At 44.9% G+C, this 10,396-nt stretch overlaps 1 long non-coding RNA gene across 2 annotated transcripts; it reads right to left on the minus strand.

The window, feature by feature from the left end:
- Positions 1 to 670: 670 nt before the first annotated feature.
- On the minus strand, positions 671 to 9,458 carry LOC137480985 (uncharacterized). Of its 2 annotated transcripts, XR_011003234.1 has the most exons (4): positions 8,950 to 9,458; positions 7,833 to 7,932; positions 4,589 to 4,724; positions 671 to 829 (listed from the first exon to the last, which is right to left on the minus strand). It is a non-coding gene; the product is annotated as an uncharacterized lncRNA (long non-coding RNA). The 2 variants fall into 2 exon arrangements; XR_011003233.1 differs by lacking the exons at positions 7,833 to 7,932; positions 8,950 to 9,458 and adding an exon at positions 5,612 to 5,826.
- Positions 9,459 to 10,396: the final 938 nt, after the last annotated feature.

Consider the following 10,396-nt stretch of genomic DNA (forward strand, 5'->3'; position numbering starts at 1 on the left):
GCCCGAAGGGGAGGAGAGCCAAAACCTGGTACAGAGCTACACAACCCCACCCATGGATTCACAGCTGGGCTTATAAACCATGGAAAACTCTGCAGGAAATCTGGGAAAAACTCCTGCACTCCACAGAACTCCCGCGAGAATGCAGCTGGAGTTATCCCTATTTTACTGCTGGATAAACCCTTGTGAAAGACAGAAGATGAGTGAGCCTTCTCTCTGCCCACTTTTGGGTGTTCACTGCTTTCCAAATGAATGAAAATGCCCACCCTGATGCCTCTCTCCTGTCAAATGGACACATTTTAACAGGAAGACAATGAAAAGGGAGTGATTTTTATTCCTATTTCTGCCACTAAGTATTGTAACATCACAGGCCCTGAGGAGACTTGTCACTTTAATTAGACCCTTGAGGCCCTGAGTGGCTGAGATCACTTCTCAATAATCCCACACCAATAAGCAGCAAAAGCAGAATTCTTTATGTTTTCCACCCCAGTGTGTACTGGCACTGTCTATTAAGCACATTGGGGTACTTGTAGAAAACTTCTTAACAGCAGAAGAAAAAATTTCTACCAGGCCTGACCCTTCCCTGTCCCCCAAACCAGAGATCTGCAAACCCAGTTAACACTGAAAAACCCCAAAAAAGTGTGACCACAGCAGCAGAAAGCAGCTGTGCATTAAAATACTGCTCAGCACAGGAGAAAAGTCCCCAAATCTGTTATTTTTATTTTCAGGGGGTATGAGATAAATTACTTTTCCCTCCTGCTCACCTGTCTTAGGTACTGATTGCCTCTCTCGTAGGATAAGGAAGGGATGAAGTCCAAGGAGTGAAGTTATCCTAGAGGAAAAGCATGAGGAATCACCTTAGATCCATTTAAAATATGACATTTCAGGAGCCAGTGTTAAATGCTTGGGTTTTTTTCATACTGTCTATGAGACAGGGTTGTTGTATAGGGCTGCAGCTGAAATACCTTTAGTGTCTGACCTCCCTCAGCTGAACTGAGCTGGGTCTAAATCTCTAACCTGGGGCAAACACACCCTGATCGAGGAGCTGTTCTGCAGAGATATTCCCTGACCCCTCCAAAGGGAGCTGCACTTCTTTCAAAAGTTCAGAATTCCACCCCTCAGCATTTCTGTGGCCACCTCAGAGGGAACGCTGCAGTGATTCAGGAGCTCACTGACAAACCTGAGGGACATTCACACCTCCTGCTGCCACCCAGCAGCACCTCAAGGTGGTTCCTGCACCTCAGGAGGGGACACAGGGATGTCACCTCTTCTTTCCCCTGCCAGCAAACGGCCTCTGGGAGCTGGGTCAGACCTGTGCATGGCAGGAAGAGGGGGACAAGCCAGCCTAATTGATGCCTGGCTAAGGCTGACCTAGAACAGAGACCAGACGGAGCTAAATACAGTAGGGATTTATTAAGAGGTTTCAATAGATCCACCTTGGGCAGCACAACCCAAAATGGTCACAAAATGGTCACGGGGTCTCTCACTGTGATCAGCTCTGCTCCATTGGCACATTGCAGTTCATTGTCCCATTCCAGCTCCAGCCCATGCAGTCCCATCCTGCTTGTTTTTCTCTCTCCAGCCCACGTTGTTTGTGCTCTTGGGCCTGAGATTTGGATCATTTGTCCTTGGTGCCCAGCTGGAGAAGGAATTGTTTTGTCTCCCCTGCTCTGTGAAGAGAGCTCACCATCCCCTCATGTGAAGCTCAGACCCACACTCTAAAGCAGCACAGAACGTGAAAAATAGAAAATCTGAAACCTGAGGCATCATAAAGAATGGCAACTCTGCACCTTGGCTGAAAAAAAAAAACTCTCCCTCCTTTTGGAGCCTTGATTCTGCCTTGCCTTCACTGTTGCACATGATGAATAGCATCCAGCAAATTAATATTTAAGAATTCATTACCGAGAGGTGATTACTCAGCTAGAGCAGACTCACGTTATTGATGCTTGGCTCCCTAAGTGGGTTGGGGTGGTTTTTTTTTTTTGGTTTTTTTTTGGTTTTTTTGGAGTGCCTATAAACTAAATTAAGACATTTAAAACATTGTAGCATTACACACCATTAGTTTTCCTGATCTGCATATTTTAGCAATTGTTTATGTTGTGTAGCATGTAGAGGCATTTCTTGCAAGTTATTTCTGAGCAAAGCTGGGTAGTTTGGCTGCTCATGTGTAATCAGAGATTTAAAATCAGAATGATCAAAGAGCCTCAAAAATGTCAGGGACCAAAGTGGAGAAGTAGTGTCACATAACGACACTCAGGAATACAGAACTTTAAAGCATCAAATACAAAGGAGAAACTCATGAAGAACTGGCATGGCACAGGAGATGTGGCCAGGTTTTGGAGAAAGCCATTGAGACCAGAAAAATGTTTGGATTTCCCTGCACGTACCAGTCTGTGTTGAACCAAAACCACATGGACACTGGTCATAGCCAGTTGAATGAGAGAATTAGGATCCTGAGGGCCTGATGTGGAGTGGTCTTGGGTTAGAGCCAGGTGGAGCTGGAATCACATCTGGCTCCATGCCACAGGGCAAGAGGACTACACAAAAATAATTATACCAACAATATTTTGCACTGTTAAGCAACAAAGGCATGATTTTCAGCGTGTAATGCCTATTCACTTGTAATTGATCCAAATGGGACCTCATTCTTCATGAGAAGGGCTTGGAAAAGGGCCTGACAAATTGTCAGCTTTGTGCTGTACCTACATATGTTCCACAGCATACCGGGGTATAATCTTGAATTAATGCATTTTATAACTCGAGCAAAACTCATCTGGTTCTGTGGTGTAGAACTGAATGGCTGCACTTGGCAGGCTTTTGTAAGCATTTAAGACCTCTCTTTATAGGCAAAATGACAAGACTCATCAATCCCATATTGTCCTCTTTGTAAAAAAAAATAAAAAATAAAATAAAAATAAAAAAACAAAACAACAAAAATTCTGAATCTGAAAATACCATTTGTGAAGTGTCCTTGGGTTATGCTGAAGGCTTTAATTGCTTTGTTAAATTTTATCTGGTTAGATGTGCAGCCAATAACTCAGTAGGGCTGAATCAGCTGTTGGTCCCACTCAGCCCAGGGCTGGATTATTCCGTGCCCTGAGATTCCACTGTGGAAGTTTCTGGTGTTATGATCAGAGGGAAAAGCAGCAATCATAAAAAAAAAAAAAAAATAAATAAAAAAAGAAACCTCAGCGTGACAGCGGTGCCCGACAGAAAAGGCAAAGCTTGGTGCATCTGTTTGGAGTTCAAGGGTTTGATTAAAGGAGGCCAAGCCAGGTCTGGAATACCACGGAGCCATCTACTGGGAAGTGCAGCTCTGTGCTCCTGCCTCCTGCTCTCAGCTCCCAAAATTAACCCCTCCTCCATGCCTTGAGATTTTAGCTGTTATATTTTTCATCTATTTGTGATCCTGCAGTTCTTTAGTGTGTAACTCTGAACTCCATATCCAGTGTCAGCTGCAGCTTTCCCATTTTGGGCAGACACAGCAATTCCTCTCCAGGCCTGGCAATCAAGGACACCTCACTGCCTCAGGCCCTGAGAGATGGAAACAAAAGTGAGTTTTGGGGGGGAGCAAATTTGGGGTAAATGACTTCATGACCTGAAGCTGTAATTGAAAGATTAACCCCCAACATGCGAGTGGACCAAACTTATAAAAGTGTGAAAACCCCATGACCTGCTGTCCATTTTTGGGTGTAGCCCCTGGGGGGCTTTGTCTGCCCTAAATGTAGCTTAAGGCCCTTCAATAAATATAAATGAACTGCTTTTTATCCCTTTAATTTTGTCTGACCTCTGTTTTTAGGTAGCCCCAGAGAAAGCATCATCCTCATCTACCCATCCACCTCCCCTGGCTGTCCCTCTTGTGAATTCCAAACAATTCTTGACCCTTCCCACCTTCCTATTCCAGGGAAAAGGGAGGAATCCCCATGTCCCAGCTGGATCTGCAGAGGAATGAGATCTCTGAACATCCCTGAGTTTTGTGAGCAGGGAGGTTTGAGGACAAGCAGTCAGATCAGGAGGAATTTGCTGTGCTTCAAGGCTGGCACTTGTTTCTGCAGGGAACTGGAATAGTTGATCTTGCTTTTACAACGTACTAAAAACATCTTTTATGATGGTTTGAGTCAACAGTGCTGGGAATCATTACTCCTGCTTTGTTGGAAGAAATACTGGGTATTCTTAGGTGCTACTGAGGTGCCAGGGGTTTTTTAATTCTTCCTTTTTGCTGTTTGGGTTTCTTTTTCTAATTTTTTCCTTTTTTTTTTTTTTCTTCTTTTTTAAAAGCTGTTTGTCTACCCAGGCAAATGCTTTGTCCAGGCAGCACATGCTGCTTTTTCCCCCAGCAACTATTCCATTTCCTGTAGTCATTTGAAGTGAGTCCCTAGATTAAAAGAATCATGATCAGCCACCATTTTAAACATAGCCAGAGCTGCATTTGCATTTCTTTGCATCTTAGCTGCTTGCTAAGTGAAACAGCCCTCCTAAAAACGAAGCTGATTGCTTTTCACGTCCTGCAAAATGACATGGGTAGACAACAGCTGGGCAAATGTCACCTAATCTGCTTTGATATTAATTTCACATCTATATTTGAGCTTACCATTGCATTGGAGTTTCCAATGCCACAGGATTTCATCCTTGGGAGAGGAGGAGTTGAAGAGTTCAAGAGGTGCCACAGGGAATCAGTGTAAACACACAATTCCCAACGGTGCAGAAGGGCTCTGTGCTCCAGAAAACTGAGGGAAAGAGCAAAACCCTCATTTAAACATGGCCAGTTCCACACAGCTCATATAATTTTAATTTTATTGAATATTATATAAGTGTATAATTTACATATGTGTAAATAATAAATATATTAACCCTTATCTTTAGGGCTCAGTGCTATTATTTTTTAAGAGTTTTATGGAACCCAGTGGAACAAAGACCTCCTCTGTGCTTGCCCTAAACTCTTGTAGGCTGTAAGGGCAGCTGTGCCAGAATAAGGGCAAAGAACTCCAGGGTTTGGGTCAACACAAACAGAAAAAACATGGAAGCTTCCATGGATGCAACGCAAATATTCTGCTGCTTGGACCCCACACCAATCACAGGAACTTTGTGGGAGTGTAGGAGCCAAAATGGCATGAACTGAGACTGGACTGATAATCCTGCCCGCAGCTCTATTGGCAGGTAAGTCAAAATAAGAAAACACACTCTACCAGGGAAAGGTTAATTAGTTGTCCCTATTTTCAAATGTGTGGTGTTCTGCTGTCAGGTTTGGGCAGGATTTGCCCCTAAGTGCAGCATCAGATGGGTTGAAACTAAGGACAATGAGCAGGAAATGTTAATTACAGGACAAGAGAAGGATTTCTGCCTGCAGCTGGGGCTGTGAGAAGTGGGAGCTGAGCCCTCACAGGAGTTTATACAGCTGGGTAGAGCTGACTATCAAATTTAAGGAAATAACAACTATAGATTACTGTCTTTCCTCTCCTCCACTGAAGCAATGTGTCCCCCTGCCTTTTTTTTTTTTTTTTCCCCATCCTAAGCTTGCTCTTCCCACAGATAACACAGTCAGAGCAAAGCTGTCAAATTAGGGAAAAATTGTTTCCACCAAATCATTTCATCTTTAAGAACACCCCATCCTTACCTTCACTTCGTGGAAGGCTTTTCTTAGAACCACTTAAAAACCATTAAAAAAGGTGGTTTTATCTTTTTTTCCTCGTCCCTTAAACACTGAAATCCTAATGCACTTCTAATTAACCACAGTTTGTAGGGGTTTTGTGAAGCCATTATGCTGTGCTAAGAGGACACACACTTTATCAAGGCTTGAGCACGCTCTAATTAATAGAGATCACATGCAGCCCATTAATTAACTCAAATTGGTAATCAAACATGCAGAAATACTGCTTAACTAACCCCTGGTGGCCCCAAGGACAATGCACTCCCTGAGAGGTGGTGTCACAGTGCCCCAGGAACACCAGTGGTACCCCAGGGTGGGGTGCAGGGGGGTTAATTTGACAGAAAATGCAATAGCAGAGGATGTGTTTGCATGGGGGGAAAAAGGATAAATTAGCCTTAATGGGAAGTTAAAGATTTCCTAAACAGCAACCCCGGCCTGCTCACCTTGCTCTGATTATTGCCCATGCCCTCCCAACCATCCTTCCATGCCAACCTTGGAGCAGAGGTGGGGGCAGGGATTGTCCCACAGCCCCACAAACAGCTGGAGCTGCTGCGAGGGCAGCAGGGGAGGAGAGCCCACAGGCAGAGGGACAGGGCTGAACCAGCTCTGAGCAGCTGCAGTGCCAAAGCCAGGCATCAGAATGCACCTCATTATTCGTAGGTGATGTTTCTAGAAGTTGTGTCAGCCCACCTTTCTCAGGAACCCATGACAGCAGAATTGTGGTAGGCACATTCTTCTCTCTCACGGGACTTTTTCATAGAAGAACACAGAGGGAAGAAAGAGAAAACAATTTCTATTTCTGCTCCTTGTTTTTCTCATGTGGAATGTGTTTGGAGAATTGTTTACCTGGGTTGATTGCTTGGTTGGATTCTGGTGAGGATTGTTTGAGCTGATGGCCAATCCAACCCACCTGTGGCTGGACTCTCAGAGAGGGTCACGAGTTGTGAGTTAGAACAAGTAGGTTTGTAGTTTTAGTATCTCCTTTAAATAGTATATTAATGTATTATAGCATAGTTATAATAAAGAAATCATTCAGCCTTCTGAGCTGGAGTCAGACATCAGCATTTCTTCCCACCATGTTCACCTGATTTACAATACAGAATCATCTTTGGAGACGCTTGATTCTTTCCTTTGGACTCTTCTGCAGAACCTACATTCCTAAATCAGACCAGTTTTACCTCATCCATGGGAAAATCAGGTGGTGTAAATCCCCACTTGAGTAATTAAACGTGGCTCAACAGTGGGCAGCTACTAATCAGGAGTAGCTATTATCATCTTCAAGGCAATCAGGAGAAGAACCCATTCCACGTTCATATTTAGGTCATCAGCTTCTTTCCATGTCCCCTAGACCTTCTCTGTCCCCTAAGCACATTGCTGGTCCACCAGTGTTGTATTTGGGTGAATCATAACTAAAAAATCCATTGTTCCTGTTTTCCAGGAGCCCTTACAGTCTGATGAAGGTCACCATGAAGAGAGAACAAAACAAAAATAACTGAGCTAATGAAAAAATTACTTCTGAAGCACTTTCCCCTGCTCTGATTCAGTGTACTTAAATTACTAAGTAAATCAAACTCTAATAAAGCATTGTCCTCTGACATGAAATCACCACGCTATAATTCTGCTTCTAATCATTGGTGGTGCTAGGAGACAGTGAGCACTATCATTACAGGCTGTGATCTCATTCAGCCTCATGGAATTTTTATTCCAGAAGGGAAAACTACTTTAATCTATGTGACTTCCAGTAGAATCCAGGGCAAAATGCATCACTTGGTAACATCCTGAGCGTGTTTTGTGGCAGGAGGCAGGACAGGTTTTAAGAAGGATTATAAAAAGAAATAATGAAAACACCTCTATAGGTCTGTGCGTGAAATTTTAGCACCTGAAGCCTGAGTGGAATTTCTGCTGGCTCCAGTTTTCTGCCACAGGTCCCATCCTGCCTTCAGTCCCTGAGTTACTGTGTTTTGGCTCAAAGTCAACACAGGGCAGTTATTTTTCCACTGACCTCCCGGGCCATAACTTCAATTGGAATGAGTCATTATAGTTAAAGCAAAATTAACTGGATCTCATCCTGCCTCAGCTTGTTAAATTAAGGAAATGTCTGCTGTGCCTCACACAAGCTGTTCCCTCATGTGGGCTTTAATCAAAGCACATCAGAACCTTCATTCCAAATGGACAATGCCATGATTACCTGGAATTTTCCACATCAGCAAGTTGTTCTGACGCTTTTCAGAAGGAAGTAGTGGTGGGTTGGCCTTGAGCCACTCCCTCAATGCTCTGCCTCAGCGGAACTGGGGGAGAAAAGGAGATGGGAAAGTTCACGGGTCAAGATGAAGACAGATAAACACTTTAATAATTGAAACAAGGCAGAGTATGCTGCTACTACTGATTAAATTGTAGTAAAAAGGAGAGAAATAAGCCCCTACAAAACCAAATGATGCCCAATACAGTTGCCAAGAAACCTCTGAGTGATGCCCAGTCTGTCCCAGAACCAGTTCCCCCAGTTCCCACACTGGGCAGGATGTCCTGAAGTGTGGGATGTTGGGTCCAGCTGTCCCAGAACCAGCTCCCCCAGTTCCCATACTGGACAGGATCTTCTGAAGTGTGGGATGTTGGGTCCAGCTGTCCCAGAACCAGCTCCCCCAGTTCCCATACTGGACAGGATCTTCTGAAGTGTGGGATGTTGGGTCCAGCTGTGCCAGAACCAGTTCCCCCAGTTCCCAAACTGGGAAGGATCTTCTGAAGTGTGGGATGTTGGGTCCAGCTGTCCCAGAACCAGTTCCCCCAGTTCCCAAACTGGGAAGGATCTTCTGAAGTGTGGGATGTTGGGTCCAGCTGTGCCAGAACCAGTTCCCCCAGTTCCCAAACTGGGCAGGATGTCCTGAAGTGTGGGATGTTGGGTCCAGCTGTGCCAGAACCAGTTCCCCTAGTTCCCAAACTGGGCAGGATGTCCTGAAGTGTGGGATGTTGGGTCCAGCTGTCCCAGAACCAGTTCCCCCAGTTCCCATACTGGACAGGATCTTCTGAAGTGTGGGATGTTGGGTCCAGCTGTCCCAGAACCAGTTCCCCCAGTTCCCATACTGGACAGGATCTTCTGAAGTGTGGGATGTTGGGTCCAGCTGTCCCAGAACCAGTTCCCCCAGTTCCCAAACTGGGAAGGATCTTCTGAAGTGTGGGATGTTGGGTCCAGCTGTCCCAGCCGTGCTCCCTCCTGGCCCATCCTGCACCTCCTCACTCCAGAGCCACAGGGAACTCCTCGATTTAGGGCCAGCACCACTCAGCAGCCACCAACCCCATCAGCTCCAGACAGAGGAGAACGAGCTCCATCCCAGCCCAAACCAGGACAGCCACCAAAATGTCACCTGAGCGTCTGTGCCCAACCCATGGCGAGACCCCAGAGGGAGTTGGAAACTTCCCCCGAGTGCTGATTCCAGATTCAGAGCTCCCCTCTGCAAGCTGCCAGGCAGGCACTTTGGGAGTGTTTAATATGTGCCACGCCGATTTTGTGCAGCGATAATTGGTTTTAATCAGAATGTTGTGCAGCGCTGAGTCAAACACATTACACAAGTCTAAATATATTGTGTCAACACGGCTCCTGTGCACAAAGCAGAGGCAGGCCCAGCTCAGGAGCTCCATGGAACACCAGGATTCATTAGGAAGAAATGTTGATTTAGTGGTGCCTTGCCCCAGAAGAACCATATTCCTAATAATGATTCTTGGAATGGAAATAATGGAAGGGAAGGAGAGGAGGTTTAGGGTCTGTGGTTCCTCTGTGTGATGTGGGGCTCATTCTGTCTGATCCCGTGTGGGAAAGGGCAGGATGGGAGTGAATCTCAGCCCTGACCCTGCTCTCACTGCCATCTCTTCGCTGCCATCAGCCCAGGAGTCCACAGGAATTAAATATCAAGGCACTTTTTCTAAATTTAACCATGGTACGGGGGTGGGGGAGCTGTCCAGGCATTAATTATGTACATATATTGCTTTTCAAATAAAAAAAGTTCAAATAAACATCTCACATAGACAATAATGGACATTTTACATAGACAATTGTGGACATTTCACATACACAATAATGAACATTTCACATAGACAATAATGAACATTTTACATAGACAATTATGGACATTTCATACAGACAATAAAGGACATTTCACATAGACAATAATGAACATTTCACACAGACAATAATGGACATTTTACATAGACAATAATGGACATTTCCTATAGACAATAATGAACATTTCACATAGGCAATAATGGACATTTCACACAGACAATAAAGGACATTTCATAGAGACAATATAGATAATTTGTCCAAGGTGCTGGCCAATGGGGGATCCCCAGAGCAGGAGAAACCCCACAATTAAAGGAAAGGGCAGCCAAGCCCCCATCACAAAACAGAGCTCACTGCTCATGCATTCCCCTGGCACTGGTTTGAAATCAATTTAAGTGGGGTGTGAGAAGCTGTGGGCACCGTTCAGCTGGGGGATGATGGAGAGGGGATCTGGCTGAGGAGCCAGGCTCCTGTCCCTGGCCATTCCGTCTCTCAACCCTCCTGTGGTCTCAAGGGGAAGAAGGGAGGAAAAGAAAAGAAAACCATTTGCTCCAGCTGGCAGGGGGAATCAGGAACAAATTGTCCTTAAGCACCACTCTAAGTGAATTAAAGTAACAAACTCACCTTAATGATCCCTTTGGAACAGACAGAGCTTTTCAGTATTTTACTGCTCCTTCAATTCTCCATGGAGGAACAAGCAG

Source organism: Anomalospiza imberbis, chromosome 12 (assembly GCF_031753505.1).
Source record: "Anomalospiza imberbis isolate Cuckoo-Finch-1a 21T00152 chromosome 12, ASM3175350v1, whole genome shotgun sequence".
Taxonomy (NCBI): Eukaryota; Metazoa; Chordata; class Aves; order Passeriformes; family Viduidae; genus Anomalospiza; species Anomalospiza imberbis.